General features: G+C 45.1%; 1 non-coding gene across 1 annotated transcript; it reads left to right on the plus strand.

Annotated features, from left to right (window-relative positions):
• Positions 1 to 753: 753 nt before the first annotated feature.
• Positions 754 to 826, plus strand: TRNAA-CGC (transfer RNA alanine (anticodon CGC)). Its single transcript has one exon. It is a non-coding gene; the product is annotated as a tRNA-Ala (tRNA).
• The last annotated feature ends 15,574 nt before the right edge of the window (positions 827 to 16,400 follow it).

Here is a 16,400-nt window from a genome sequence, read left to right on the forward strand (position 1 = left end):
CAGGCATGGTGGTAAGGGCCAATGGCCAGGGCAGGGGCGGATCCACCTGAGGTCATGGGTGTACAGATGTACACCCAAATTTTTTGACAAGAAAACTCTATATAAGGTGTATATTAGTTATGTGTGTTAACCATGAGGTAGTTTAAGCAATGTGCAATGTGCATCACGTTCATTTACATGCCTCGTGCACTTCGTCCAACAAGAGCATCTTGTTGTGACACTCTTGCGCACGAACCGGGCCAACATCGCTAACTCTCAGTTACCATCTCTACTTTTGAACCTTCCCATCTATTACATAACATAGACGCCTTGTTACTTAAAAAAATGGATTTGTGTGCAAGATTTTTTTCTGCAACATGCCATGGCTTGTTTATTACCATGGAAATTGTAGGGTTGCACAGTAAATAATCTTCAATTTTAAATGTTCTCTATAGTCCACGAGACCACGACCTCCATCGTCGAGCCAGCCTGCCCGTGGCCAGAGCAAGAATCATCACACGAATCTGCCATATCTACTTCTCTTCTTTCTTAGTCCCAGACAGACTACTACTCTGTCATCTGGTTTCTCATAGATATATAGTCGGGCTGCTCTTGCCATATGGTTCATACGGAGGCCTTTTGGACTCTGAACTCCCGAAGTCTGAAAGGACACATCCTCGCGGGGCTTCATGGTAGTACGTACCTGGGAAAACAGCAGGACCGGCCGCGCCTGTACAGACTATGTAGGCTCGCGTCCCGAGGTGGACATCAATCGGGGGTGTAGCTCATATGGTAGAGCGCTCGCTTCGCATGCGAGAGGCACGGGGTTCGATTCCCCGCACCTCCATTCTTTTTTCTTCATTTTGGTGCCCGGGTGAATGGTGTTTTCTTTTCTCATTCAGTCGTATGCCGGCTCACTGGTTTACAGTTTGGTTTCCTCCGCGTTTGTTACAGCACCGACTGCTCTCTTCTTTTGCTTAATAGCACTGTCGACCGCAATCTCTGGGCCGGTGATAACACACCGACATGCAGATCGGCGAAGAACGCACTTTCCTTTCTCAGTGTTTCTGCTACTGTTGTTTTTGTTCATAGTAGCAGAGTGGCTAATAATCTACTCCCTCCGTTCCGAAATACATGACGCTGGGGATTTTTCCCGACCAGGTGAAAAAGCAGCGAAATGACCAGGTTACCCTTCAGTTTTGAATTCTCTCCTCGATCTCCACCCAAGTCGTCTTCCAGATCCGCCCGCCTTCATCGTCCCCCACCTCTGGATCCTCTAACTCCATCGCCCCCACCTCTGGATCCTCCACCTCCATCGCCCCCACCTCTGGATCCTCCACCTCCATCGCCTCCCATCTCACCCAGCAGATCCCCTCCCATCCTCCCCGTCTTCCTGGGCCAACAGACCCCCCTCCTCGTCCTGGGCCAGCAAATCCCCACCTCGTCATCCCAAGGCCAGCGCCCTACTGCAGATTGCCGTCACCCTCCCAGGGCCTCGCCAGCTCCACCTCCAGGTACTGCAGATCGCTGCCGGCTTCAGGTCATGGTTGTTCAACAGGTCCAAAAACGGGCAATTCAGTTGCATGGTGTTGAGGGTTGTGGCAACAGAATTTAGCATGACAAAAATCAGTACTGGAGCATGATGTTGCATGACGTTGGAGTAGTTGCATGATGTTGGAGCATTCAAAAATCAGTGCTGCACTGGAGTAAAAGTGCAGTACTACTGAAACAGTTGCATGATGTTGGAGTGTCATTAACAGAATAACATGATGTTGGAATACAATTGCATGATGAAGTACTACAGGGGCAGAATCACTTTTACAACATCATGCAACATCATTTTCATGACAAGACTAGAATTGCATGATGTTGGAGTACTACAGTGCTTGATGTTGCATAAACTTATACTGTGGCAGTACCTGAACAGGCTCCAGGTCCAGAAGGTGCAGCTCCAGGCTCCATTGCACCAACTTCAGAATAGGCAGTACCTGAAAAAGGAAATAGACATAGTCAGGGCAGAGGCATGGATTTTGATCTCAATTGCACTCCAGCCGAAGAAGAAGACATAGTCCAAGATGATATGAACATGGAAGAGGAAGAGGGCATCGATCCCGGGCAAGATGTAGTTCGTGATCTCCAGTACTCCTGCCATGAACAATCAATAGTTCATTTGCACCCCTATAATGGAGTAGCAAGCAAGTGTTGAGCAATTAAAAAATGCATTTGGTATAAACAATGTTTAACAACAAAGTTTGGTATTAACAAATTCATTTGGTACTCTGCAAGTGTTAATAATCATCTGCAAGTGTTGTACTCCAAGTTAGATCATGAAACAATGTGAACTACTCAAGTTAACTGAGACAACAATAGTAATACTACTCCAGTTTCTGAAAATGAACAGTTCATTTAGCAACTTTAGATCAAACTGAATACTCCAGGAAAAATATGATAAAGCAGTGACCAATTTGCATGATCAAGTTTAGATCATACTCCAGGAAAAATATGATCAAGTAGTGATCAAATTGAATAATCCATGAAAAACATGATCAAGTTTAGATCAAACTGAATACTCTAGTTTGTGAAAATGAACAGTAAGAGTAGCTCATTGAGCAAGTTTCTGAAAATGAACAGTAACTCTAGTTTCTGAAAATGAACAGTAGCTCATTTATCATTTCATCATTTGAGCATTTCATCATTTGATGATTTCTTGTTGTTTTTCATTTGATCATTTGAGCATGGACTAATATTTTTTTTTCATTGTTTTGTTTCTTGTTGCAGTTATTGAGAAAGGAGTTAGAAAAAAGAAAACCCTCACTAACGAGCAAAAGTATGCTGCTTGGCATTGCATTCAGTGTGCATGAGCAGAGGTGGAAAATTCAAAAGAAATGATAGGAAAGACCTTGCACAATTTTTTAAGGTAGAAGTGAGGAGTATACAGAGAGTTTAGCAGAAGGCGATGGAGCAAATTTCCGAAGGTTTAGAGGTGGATGTTTCCGATCAGAGAAAAGGAAACTCTGGAAGAAAGCCAAAGGACATCAATTTAGAGCAAAATCCCTACCATCCCACTAAACAAGAGGTCCACTATCAGATCTCTAGCTTGGCAATTGGGATGTAGCCCTATCACACTGCATAGAAAGTTCAAGCTAAATTTGATAAAAAGGCACACAAACTATGTGAAGCCAACTCTAAAGGAAAAGAATATGAAGGATAGGATGGAATTTTGTATGTCAATGCTTGACGAGACAACGATGGAAACTTCAAGGCCTAAATTCAAGATGATGCATAATGTTGTGCACATTGATGAGAAGTGGTTCAATATGATGAAGAAAAATAAGACCTACTATCTGCTAGATGGGGAGGAGGAGCCTACGAGGCCTATACTGTTGGAAATATGCCCTAGAGGCAATAATAAAAGGGTTATTATTATATTTCCTTGTTCATAATAATTGTCTTTTATTCATGCTATAACTGTATTATCAGGAAATCGTAATACACGTGTGAATACATAGACCATAACATGTCCCTAGTGAGCCTCTAGTTGACTAGCTCGTTGGTCAACAGATAGTCATGGTTTCCTGACTATGGACATTAGATGTCATTGACAACGGGATCACATCATTAGGAGAATGATGTGATGGACAAGACCCAATCCTAAGTATAGCACAAGATCGTGTAGTTCGTTTTGCTAGAGCTTTTTCAATGTCAAGTATCTCTTCCTTAGACCATGAGATCGTGTAACTCCCGGATACCGTAAGAGTGCTTTGGGTGTACCAAACGTCACAACGTAACTAGGTGACTATAAAGGTGCACTACAGGTATCTCCAAAAGTGTCTGTTGGGTTGACACGGATCGAGACTGGGATTTGTCACTCCGTATGACGGAGAGGTATCTCTGGGCCCACTCGGTAATGCATCATCATAATGAGCTCAAAGTGACCAAGTGTTTGGTCACGGGATCATGCATTACGGTACGAGTAAAGTGACTTGCCGGTAACGAGATTGAACGAGGTATTGGGATACCGACGATCGAGTCTCGGGCATGTAACGTACCGATTGACAAAGGGAATTATATACGGGGTTGTTCGAATCCTCGACATCGTGGTTCATCCGATGAGATCATCGAGGAGCATGTGGGAGCCAACATGGGTATCCAGATCCCGCTGTTGGTTATTGCCCGAGAGCCGTCTCGGTCATGTCTACGTGTCTCCCGAACCCGTAGGGTCTACACACTTAAGGTTCGGTGACGCTAGGGTTGTATGAATATGAGTATGCAGTATACCGAATGTTGTTCGGAGTCCCGGATGAGACCCCGGACGTCACGAGGAGTTCCGGAATGGTCCGGAGGTGAAGAATTATATATAGGAAGTGATATTTCGGCCATCGGGAAAGTTTCGGGGTCACCCGGTATTGTACTGAGACCACCGAAAGGGTCCCGGGGGTCCACCGGGTGGGGCCACCCATCCCGGAGGCCCCCAAGGGCTGAAGTGGGGAGGGGAACCAGCCCATAGTGGGCTGGTGCGCCCCCCTTGGCCCACCCCCTGCGCCTAGGGTTGAAACCCTAGGGTGGGGGGGGGCGCCCCACTTGCCTTGGGGGGTACTCCACCCCCCTTGGCTGCCGCCCCCTTGGGAGATTGGATCTCCCAGGGCCGGCGCCCCCCCTGGGGGCCTATATAAAGGGAGGGGGGAGGGGGCAGCCGCACCCTGAAGTTCTGGCGCCTCCCTCCCCCTGCTACACCTCTTCCTCCTCCGTCACGTGCTTGGCGAAGCCCTGCCGGAGTGCTGCTGTTCCACCAGCACCATGCCGTTGTGCTGCTGCTGGAGCCATCATCATCAACCTCTCCTTCCCCCTTGCTGGATCAAGAAGGAGGAGACGTCATCTGCTCCGTACGTGTGTTGAACGCGGAGGTGTCGTCCGTTCGGCGCTAGGATCTCCGGTGATAGGATCACGACGAGAACGACTACTTCAACCCCGTTCTTTTGAACGCTTCCGCTCGCGATCTGCAAAGTGGTATGTAGATGCATCTCCCATGACTCGTTGCTTAGATGAACTCATAGATGGATCTTGGTGAAACCGTAGGAAAAATTTTATTTTTCTGCAACGTTCCCCAACATATACATGCCAACTGCATTGGCAAGGTGATGTTCTTAACAGCCGTTGCTATGCCATGGTGGGATCGTGAAGGAAACGTGACCTTCTCTGGGAAAATCGGTATCTGGCCATTTGTGAAAGAAGTTCCTGCTCAAAGGAGAAGTGATAACAGGCCCAGAGGTACAATAGAGACAAAGTCAATAAAGGTCGACAGAAAAGTGATGAGGGAGTTCCTGATAGAGAAGGTCTTGCCAGCGATACAAGCAGTTTGGCCTGAAAGTGGTGCTGGACAGACCATCTATATTCAGCAGGATAATGCTAAGCCCCATATCTTGCCAAATGACCCAGAATTTCTAGTAGTTGTCGCAAAAACTGGACTTGACATCAGAATAATACAACAGCCTGCCAACAGTCCTAATTTGAATGTGCTTGACCTTGGATTTTTCAACTCGCTTCAATCCCTAACAGATTGTCTGAGTCCTAAAACACTACAAGACCTTATTAATGGTGTTTTGGAGGAATTTGAAGGCTATGAGGTTTACAAGCTCAATAGAATTTTCCTAACTCTGCAAACGTGCATGATTGAGATCCTGAACCATGCAGGGGAAATGGGTATAAAATACCACATGTGAACAAGGAAAGGCTCGAGGGTCTTGGGCAGGTACCTCCAAGATTGTCGTGCCCTCAAAAGGTTTACGCAAATGCCCTACGCAACTTAGGGCTAATGAAGAGGGTTCCGTAATGGAAGAGGCCTGAGATGCTTGTTGTCAAGAGACCCGAGATGTTGTTGCCAAGAGACCTGAGGATGCTTGTTGTCAAGAGACTTGAGATGCTTGTTGTCAAGAGACTTGAGATGCTTGTTGCCAAGAGACCTGAGGATGCTTGTTATCAAGAGACCTGAGATGATGTTGCCAAAGACCTGAGGATGCTTGTTGTCAAGAGACTTGAGATGCTTGTTGCCAAGAGACTTAAGATGCTTGTTGTCAAGAGACTTGAGATGCTTGTTTCCAAGAGACTTGAGATGCTTGTTGTCAAGATACCTCAGATGTTGTTGCCAAGAGACCTGAGGATGCTTGTTGTCAAGAGACTTGAGATGCTTGTTGCCAAGAGACTTGAGATGCTTGTTGTCAAGAGACTTGAGATGCTTGTTGCCAAGAGACTTGAGATGCTTGTTGTCAACAGACCTGAGATGAGGCTTGTGGAGTATGCTTGTTGCATCCTTGTGATTATTTTTGTGGAGTACGATTATAATCCATATTTGAGTATGTTTGCAAAGGCTTGTGCGGAGTGGATTTTTTTACTCCATTTGTATGATCATTTTTACTCCATATGTTTGCATCGGCTTGTGTGGAGCGAATTCTCTTATTTTCTTAGGAGGAAAGGTCTAGGAGAGGAAAGGAGTGGAATATAAGAGGAGAGGATTAATTTAGATTTAATTAGCAGAAAAGGTTTAATTTAGATTTAATTAACTAAAAAGCTTTAATTTAAGTTTGATTGACTAAAAAGGTTTATTTTAGATTTAATTAGAAGAAAAGGTTTTAATTTACAGTTAATTTCTAGATAAGAGAAGAGAAGAGAGGAGAGATAAGAAGAGAGTAAGTAACCGGATTAAGATTGGAGTAAGTAACTCCATGGAGTACTAATGTCCAAGAGTACTCCAATGCTTTATTAATAAACAAGACAGTACTAATGTCCAAGAGTACTCCAATTCAAGAAAAGAAAGGAGAAGAGAAGAGATCCAAGAACTACTCCTACTGGAATTGTCACTGGGTAATACTACTGCTGTCCTACACAATACTCCTACTCCAAGAACTACTCCTACTGCCAAGTACTAAAGAGAAGAGAAGAGAAGAGAGGAGAGGAGAGGAGAAGAGCAATATACACTAAATTACCCCACTAAACAGCAAAAGGTTTCATTTAATTAGTTTAATTAACAGAAAAAGGTTTAAGTTATTTTAATTAATAGAAAAAGGTTTCAGTTAATTTAATTAAAGAAACTGAAAGGTTTGAATTAATTTAAATTAACTGAAAAGAGAAGAGAAGATCTACACTACTCCAAATCTTGAACTCACTTTTTTTACTCCTCCAAGCACTGCAAGCACTGCTACTGCTCCTGCTCCATGCTAATCTGACTGCAAACCAGAAACTCCAAATCTGATTATTCACGTACTCCAAATATTGGATCTGTTTGCTACTCCAAATTTTGCAACCACTACTCGAAAACAATACTTAAACTACAGAAACTACAGCAGAACAATTGCAGTTTTGAAGTAAAGTTCAGTTAATTTTAAAGCTTAAATTAAACTTCCAGTTAAAATGGAGAGAAGATGGAGAGAAACTACAGTAAGTACTGTTGGAGTACTCACTAACTACTGTAAGATGAGTACAGTACAGTACTGCTGCAAGAGGAGTACAATACTCCACTAGCTCATTGCAAATTTAACCAAAACTACAGTAGCACAAATGTTGGTGAGGAAACAACAGTACTATTGTAGAGGAGTAGTAAAATCAGTCCTACTCTTAACCCTATTAAGCTCACAGATGTTGGTGCACAGTAGAAAGAGCCTCTCTTAATTCCAAACAAGACTCCAAAACATGCAATTCCACATCGGACACGCAGATGATACTCCTCTGAATGAATGACTGAAGCAGCAGGCGTCGGGCACCACGAGCACGACGTCAGCGTCAGGCACCACAAGCACCACCGTCAACGTCGCCCTACAAGCACAATAGAGGATTGGAACTCTGAATCGAACGACAACTGAAGCAAAACAATCGACCATCGACAGTAAACCTCTGAAGAAATGTTGAAATGTTGCTGCTGCTTGGTTGATTATAGAGAGCTCAGTAGGCAATTAAGGCCTCACATCTGACATTAGCATCCATAACATTTGCTAGCACTACTCCTAGAAGTACACAAGATCACAAGAATCTCCATTTGCTAGCACTACTCCTAGCAGTACACAAGATCACAAAAATCTCCATTTGCTAGCACTACTCCTAGCATCTGACATTAAGTTTTCACAGAGAAGAGACAGGAAGAGGAAGAGAGAGCAATACCTCAAGGAGTTATCATCCATGGACGCACAGCTGGGCCACCGCATCCATCCTCTCGCCACCTGACGCAATAGCTGCTCCTCAAGGAGTCGCTCATGAAGGCCGCACGAGAGGAGGACGGCGGCGGCCGCGGCGACGACAAGTTGTCGCAGGTGGTGTTCGACCGCATCCTTCGGCGTCAGGTGGTGTACGACGCGCTCAAGCACGGGGGCATGGCGGAGGTGTCGTCGTGGGTCCAGCTGCTCACCATCCTCCTCTCCTTCGGCACATCGGCGCTCGGCACCGCCTACTGCTCCTTGTCACCGCCGCACAGATGCAGCAGCTCCCCACAGCCGCCCAGATCCGGCAGCTTCTCACCGCCACAGTTCCTCTTCCCGCAGCTCCTCCTACTCCAGCAGCTCCTCCGGCGGTAAAAATTGAATCTTGGGACAACGAAGCAGGGATGACGCGAGAGAAAGAGGGCAGCGGCCACGCGGTTAAGGGAGATGCAGCGATGCAGGCGAGGGAGATGCGACTGCTACGCGGGCAAGGGAGATGCACAGCGAGGCGGGCGAGGGAGATGCGGCGGCGCCACAGGGGAGGGAGATGTGGTGGGAGAGAGGCAGAGAGTGATACGGGCGAGGGAGACAGAGAGAGTGAGAGAGAGGGACTAAGAGCGATGCGGTCGAGGGTAAAAATGAAAACGTGTATATTTCGTAGCATTACGAAATTTCAACGTGCAGACGTAAAACGTCATGTATTTCGGAACGGAGGGAGTAGCATGTAATGCGTAGAGACCTTGGTTTGTTGTGTTGCATGAGAGTTCGCTAGGCTTCATCATTGGTTGTTAGCAACAATGCTCTTGAGATGAACAACATCGCATGCTGAGTTTCTATTCGTTGTCGCTGCCTAAACAGCCGGAGTACATGGCTACTACAGTACAATTGAAGTCACTAGAGCGTGTTTGGTTGCCGTGCGCTATAGTATCCGAACACTACTAGGGAAAAGACTATACACAGAATCTTACCAGCATCGCTCCTGAAAATACGACGCTACTGCTATTTAGCAGCAGCGCGTGAGACCAAAACGCGCTGCTGAAAGGAAAATAGCAGTAGCGCGTGCGCACCAAACTGCGCTACTGCTCTAATTGCCATGACCTCGCCATCCAGCTAGTTATAGAAGTAGCACCCTATATTGAACCGCACTACTGCTATAGAAGTTAGCAGCAGCGCGCTTCTAAGAAAATCGCTACTGCTAAGATCACCCCACAAGTTTAGTCCCACCTCGCTCCGCAAACAGGGTGTTTAGCACCTTAAATATGTTACTTCTGAAAATATCACAACCAGTTGGTCTTCACTGAACTCTATGTGTAGAATTTGTGGCCGCAATATGAGTCCTCTTCGGTACCTACCGGAGAGGACTCATATTGACAATTCAGATTGTACACAAAAAGATTATTGATGGCCAATGTATTTTTGCATTGACGTATTTTTGTATACTTACACTTAGCAGTAGCGCTTTTAACTGCAAAGCGCTACTGCTAGTCCAACTTAGCAGTAGCGCGCAACACTGCACAGCGCTACTGCTATTCAGATTAGTTGTAGCGCATTTTGGCAAACGCGCTACAACTAACCCTACCTTATCCCCACGTGTGCGACCAACCCTCTCTCTCACACACACTCTTCCCCTCTTAGTCACTCTCGCCCGCGCCGATAACCGTCGTTGTGCATCGCCGCCGCCGCCGCCGCCTTCGTCCGTCCACCGCCGAGGTACTCCTTCCTTCCGTCCCTCCTCCCTCTTCCTCGCACCGTGCCCTCCTTACCCCGCCTGCGGCCGCCCCTCCTCCCTCCTCCGTCAGCAGCCCTCCTCCCACCGCCCTCGACCTCACCGCCGCCACCCGAGCCCACCCAGCACCGCCGCCTCCCGATCCCGATCCCGCCCTCGCCGCCCCTACCTATCCATCGCCGCCCACCCCCTTTCTCTCTGCTTAGTTAGTACTAGATGTTGTTTAGTAGTAGTAGATGTTAATTTAGGGTTCATAGATAATGATTTTTAGTAGTAGTAGATGTTAATTAGTAGCAGTGATGGTACTAGTTAGCTAGGGCAGTATGATTAATAGTAGTTGTAGTTGAACTACTTTAGTTGTAGTTGAACTAGTTTAGTAAGTAAATTAATAAACTATTTGAACTAGTTGAATTAATAGAACTAATGTATTTTTAGTAAGATAATTAATATAACTAGTTGAACTACTTTATTTTTAGAAAGAACTGGTTTTTTTTCTATTTATAGTAAGTTTATATTTAGTAAGAACTAGTTGAATTAATAAAACTAGTTGAACATGTCATATTTGTTGTTATTTTTTTAGTTCAAGCAATTATTCGGGATGTATTAGTGATAATTTATACGGTTTTTGCTTTTGCAGAAATCAAGGAGCCCCTCAATCATCCCCGCCATCGTCCCCGTCACCGACCCCCTCCGACATCAAGGTGAGACCAGCCAAATATCCATGTATATCTTGTGTTGCTCAAATAGAATATGTGGTTGCCTAAGTGGCCGTTCATGTTCATTTTACACCTCCGAGTGGCCTATGTTTTGCCGGAGTGTTGATTAATTTCATTCCAGCAAATTTCAGGCGCTCGATATGTCCTTTTTTAGCCAAGGTCATGCCGGATTTTTCCGTGAATTCTGGCATGACTTGTGCTAGAATATGTAGGAAATATCGAGTGGCCTGGATTTTCTCAAAAAATAATGATCTAATTTAGGTTTTTTAGTACATATATTTAATTGTACAAGTTTAATCTTTGAATTATGAACGTATGAAATGTCATACTCGGACGACGACAGTCTCCCAGGGGAGTGCAGCTGGTGCCACGACGATCGAGGTATGTGCGACAGGTTCGTTGAGTTGGACGAAGATCGGCGCTTCAGCATTAAGCTCAAGGAGACCTTCGATGTTGAAACGGTACGTAACATCGACAAGTGTTTTTTTCATAATTAAGCATGACTTCAACTATTTCAACGTCTAATTTTCATCTTTTACAATTCGACTAGCTTATCCCATGCCATGCAAGGCGCTATGTCTTGGAGAGGATGGGTTTTGAAGACCATGAAAATTTTGAAACAAAGAAAATACACCTAAGGACCCATCATGATATGGATTTTGAAGTAAATTTGTGCAATGCTCAGAGCGTAACCCATTTTGGTTGCCAAAATTGGGAAGCACTTTGCAAAATGTATGGTTTTTATGAGGGTATGATTGTCACCATGGATCTTGGTGATCCTGACATCGAGCAAGACAATATGGACATTTGGGTCCTTGTTGATACGCTTCCGATTGTACTGCTATGTGAGTTTCTCAAACATAGTTATTAACTAATTTATATTGTTTATTTCAAAATAGTTGACAACTTATTTCCATTGACAGCTTATTTGATTCTTCAAAGACTGTGCGGAAGATGGTAGACAAAACCCACTACACTGATGGCTCCGAGTTAACTTATAAGGAGAAAAATCATCTGATCGCATTTTGTACTCTTCTTGAGGATTACAATAACTATTATCAAACTCCTCGAAATTATGGTGAATATGTGCCACTAGTGCACGTGTTGAACCACGGTAACTTCTCTGGAGATACCCTGGTAAGATTTTTTACTATTACGACATTCGTGCATCTTTTGCATACTTCTAAAACTAGTACATCATTGCTAACTATGAAGTTATTACTATGTTTTTTAATAGAAACTCCTGATGGATTATGTGCCTCATCTGATGTATCTGAATGGTCGCCTTACAGTTCTGAACATACTGCTAGGTAAATCTAGGGAGCTCACCTGTGCATACCGGATTTCTAAAACCGGTGAACACATGCTCATCAAAGAATGAAAAAAATGTTTGGACATTCGCAAGGAGGTTCTTGGAAGTAACATTCAGCGAAAGGCAAGAATTGGAGACAGGATAATCTCCATTCTCCATAATGGTGAGTCAGGGGCTATCTTGTTTTTTGCTATTTTACCTTAGGAAATGTAGTAGGTCCTAAGAGAATGTAGTAGGTCCTATGAGGTATAATAGTTTATTATGTGGTAATGTGTTAGAGTTGATAATGAGGAGTACTTGTGATTACGACTAGTGACCAATTTGCTATGTGATGTCATTGATGAAAACGATGATGTTGAGGAGGTGTTATATGACAATGATGTATTATGATGATAAGTTGTTAATGATATGATGATGATGATGATATTATTATATCATTGGGTGAAAGAACCACGGATTAGTTTCAAGTGGATGGACATCCACTTGAAACTAGTCCACGGTTCTTTCACTCCGTGATGTAATAACTCATTATGATGTAAAAACAATCTCTAAATTCCTGTTGTATGAAAACTTGTGTAAAGGTGTATGAATACAACATGAATTAAAAAAGAAATAAAATACTAAATAATAGTAGTAGCGCGGGCAAGGAGAAGCGCTACTACTAATTACCAGTAGCGCTCCTCTGGAGAAGCGCTATTACTAAGTCAATTTAGCAGTAGCGTGGGTCCAGGCACGCTACTGCTAAGCTTTAGCTGTAGCGCCGTATCAGTAGCGCTCCTGCCCGCGCTACTGATAGGCCTAAAACCCGCGCTGCTACTAGGGTCTTCCCTAGTAGTGGAATTGCATACAGTTCTCCACCCAACCTGGCTATGCAAATGCAGCCTCAAATGCACCATATGCATGTTTTTGGTTGCCTGCATGCCCTCTTACTTGCATGGGCTGAACCACACTACCTGGTGTTTGGTTGCCTGCATGTTAGTCCACAAACCCAAGGCATGGTGTTTGGTTGTATGCAAAGCCTGATGTGTAGTAACCTCTTTGGCTAGTTGGTGAGGTTACCACCACACTTCGGCAGCACACATCATAAGCACAACAGAGTATAAACAGAGCATCAACTAGCATACTTCAGATATAAGCAGTAGCATAGATATAACAGTTCAACGCATAAACCATAAACATGTTCAAAGCAGACTCGATAGTACGCCCAAAAGAGGTGGCCCGGCCCTACTCCTGCTGGGGAACGTTGCAGAAAATAAAAAAAATCTAAGCTTCACCAAGATCAATCTATGGAGTCATCTAGCAACGAGAGAGAGGAGTGCATCTACATACCCATGTAGATCACGAGCGGAAGCGTTCAAGAGAACGGGGTTCAGGGAGTCGTACTCATCGTGGTCCAAATCACCGAAGATCCTAGTGCCGAACGGACGGCACCTCCGCGTTCAACACACGTATGGTTGGGGAAGACGTCTCCTCCTTCTTGATCCAGCAAGGGGGGAGGAGAGGTTGATGGAGATCCAGCAGCACGACGGCGTGGTGGTGGAAGCAGCGGCGATCTCGGCAGGGCTTCGCCAAGCTCAGCGAGAGGGAGAGGTGTTACGAGGGGAGAGGGAGGCGCCAGGGACTAGGGTGCGGCTACCCTCCCTGCCCCCCTCTTTATATAGGGGCCCTGGGGGGCGCCGGCCCCCTAGAGATCTAATATCAAAGGGGGGGCGGCCAAGTGGGGAAACTCGCCCCCCAAGCCAAGTGGGGCGCCCCCCACCCCTAGGGTTTCCAACCCTAGGCGCAGGGGAAGGCCCAAGGGGGGCGCACCAGCCCACCAGGGGCTGGTTCCCTTCCCTCTTCAGCCCACGGGGCCCTCCGGGATAGGTGGCCCCACCTGGTGGACCCCGGGGACTCTTCTGGTGGTCCCGGTACAATACTGGTGACCCCCGAAACTTTCCTGGTGGCCGAAACTGGACTTCCTATATACAATTCTTCACCTCCGGACCATTTCGGAACTCCTCGTGATGTCCGGGATCTCATCCGGGACTCTGAAAAACTTTCGGGTTACTGCATACTAATATCTCTACAACCCTAGCATCACCGAACCTTAAGTGTGTAGACCCTACGGGTTCAGGAATCACGCAGACATGACCGAGACAGCTCTCCGGCCAATAACCAACAACGGGATCTGGATACCCATGTTGGCTCCCACATGTTCCATGATGATCTCATCGAATGAACCACGATGTCGAGGATTCAAGTAATCCCGTATACAATTCTCATTGTCAATCGGTATGTTACTTGCCCGAGATTCGATCGTGGTATCCCAATACCTCGTTCAATCTCGTTACCGGCAAGTCACTTTACTCGTAACATAATGCATGATCCCGTGACCAAACACTTGGTCACATTGAGCTCATTATGATGATGCATTACCGAGTGGGCCCAGAGATACCTCTCCGTCATACGGAGTGACAAATCCCAGTCTCGATCCGTGTCAACCCAACAGATACTTTCGGGGATACCTGTAGTATACCTTTATAGTCACCCAGTTACGTTGTGATGTTTGGTACACCCAAAGCACTCCTACGACATCCGGGAGTTACACGATCTCATGGTCTAAGGAAATGATACTTGACATAGGAAAAGCTCTAGCAAATGAACTACATGATCTTGTGCTATGCTTAGGATTGGGTCTTGTCCATCACATCATTCTCCTAATGATGTGATCCCATTATCAATGACATCCAATGTCCATAGTCAGGAAACCATGACTATCTGTTGATCAAGGAGCTAGTCAACTAGAGGCTCACTAGGGACATGTTATGGTCTATGTATTCACACATGTATTATGATTTCCGGATAACACAATTATAGCATGGATAATAGACAATTATCATGAACAAGGAAATATAATAATAATCATTTTATTATTGCCTCTAGGGCATATTTCCAACAGTCTCCCACTTGCACTAGAGTCAATAATCTAGTTACATTGTGATGAGTCGAACACCCATAGAGTTTTGGTGTTGATCATGTTTTTCTCGCGGAAGAGGTTTAGTCAACGGATCTGCGACATTTAGATCCGTATGCACTTTGCAAATATATATGTCTCCATCTTGAACATTTTCACGAATGGAGTTGAAGCGACGCTTGATGTGCCTGGTCTTCTTGAGAAACCTGGGCTCCTTGGCAAGGGCAATAGCTCCAGTGTTGTCACAGAAGAGAGTGATCGGCCCCGACGCATTGGGTATCACTCCTAGGTCAGTGATGAACTCCTTCATCTAGATTGCTTCATGCGCTGCCTCCGAGGCTGCCATGTACTCCGCTTCACATGTAGATCCCGCCACGATGCTTTGCTTGCAACTGCACCAGCTTACTGCCCCTCCATTCAAAATATACACGTATCCGGTTTGTGACTTAGAGTCATCCAAATCTGTATCGAAGCTAGCGTCGACGTAACCCTTTACGATGAGCTCTTCGTCACCTCCATAAACGAGAAAGATATCCTTAGTCCTTTTCAGGTACTTCAGGATATTCTTGACCGTTGTCCAGTGTTCCATGCTGGGATTACTTTGGTACCTTCCTACCAAACTTACAACAAGGTTTACATCAGGTCTGGTACACAACATGGCATACATAATAGACCCTATAGCCAAGGCATAGGGGATGACTCTCATCTTTTCTCTATCTTCTGTCATGGTCGGGCATTGAGCTGAGCTCAATTTCACACCTTGTAACACAGGCAAGAACCCCTTCTTGGACTGATCCATATTGAACTTCTTCAATATCTTATCATGGTATGTGCTTTGTGAAAGACCTATGAGGCGTCTCGATCTATCCCTATAGATCTTGATGCCTAATATGTAAGCAGCTTCTCCAAGGTCCTTCATTGAAAAACACTTATTCAAGTAGGCCTTAATGCTGTCCATAAGTTCTATATCATTTCCCATCAAAAGTATGTCATCTACATATAATATGAGAAATGCTACAGATCTCCCACTCACTTTCTTGTAAACGCATGCTTCTCCATAAGTCTGCATAAACCCAAACGCTTTGATCATCTCATCAAAGCGAATGTTCCAACTCCGAGATGCTTGCACCAGCCCATTAATGGATCGCTGGAGTTTGCATAACTTGTTAGCATTCTCAGGATCGACAAAACCTTCCGGCTGCATCATATACAGTTCTTCCTTAAGATAGCCTTTAAGGAATGCCGTTTTGACGTCCATTTGCCATATCTCATAATCATAGTATGTGGCAATTGCTAACATGATTTGGACAGACTTCAGCTTCGCTACGGGAGAGAAAGCCTCATCGTAGTCAACCCCTTGAACTTGTCGATAACCCTTAGCGACAAGTCGAGCTTTATAGATGGTAACATTACCATCCGCGTCCGTCTTCTTCTTAAAGATCTATTTGTTTTCTATCGCTCGCCGATCATCGGGCAAGTCTGTCAAAGTCCACACTTTGTTTTCATACATGGATCCTATCTCGGATTG

This window comes from Triticum aestivum, chromosome 6B (genome assembly GCF_018294505.1).
Source record: "Triticum aestivum cultivar Chinese Spring chromosome 6B, IWGSC CS RefSeq v2.1, whole genome shotgun sequence".
NCBI classification, from domain to species: Eukaryota; Viridiplantae; Streptophyta; class Magnoliopsida; order Poales; family Poaceae; genus Triticum; species Triticum aestivum.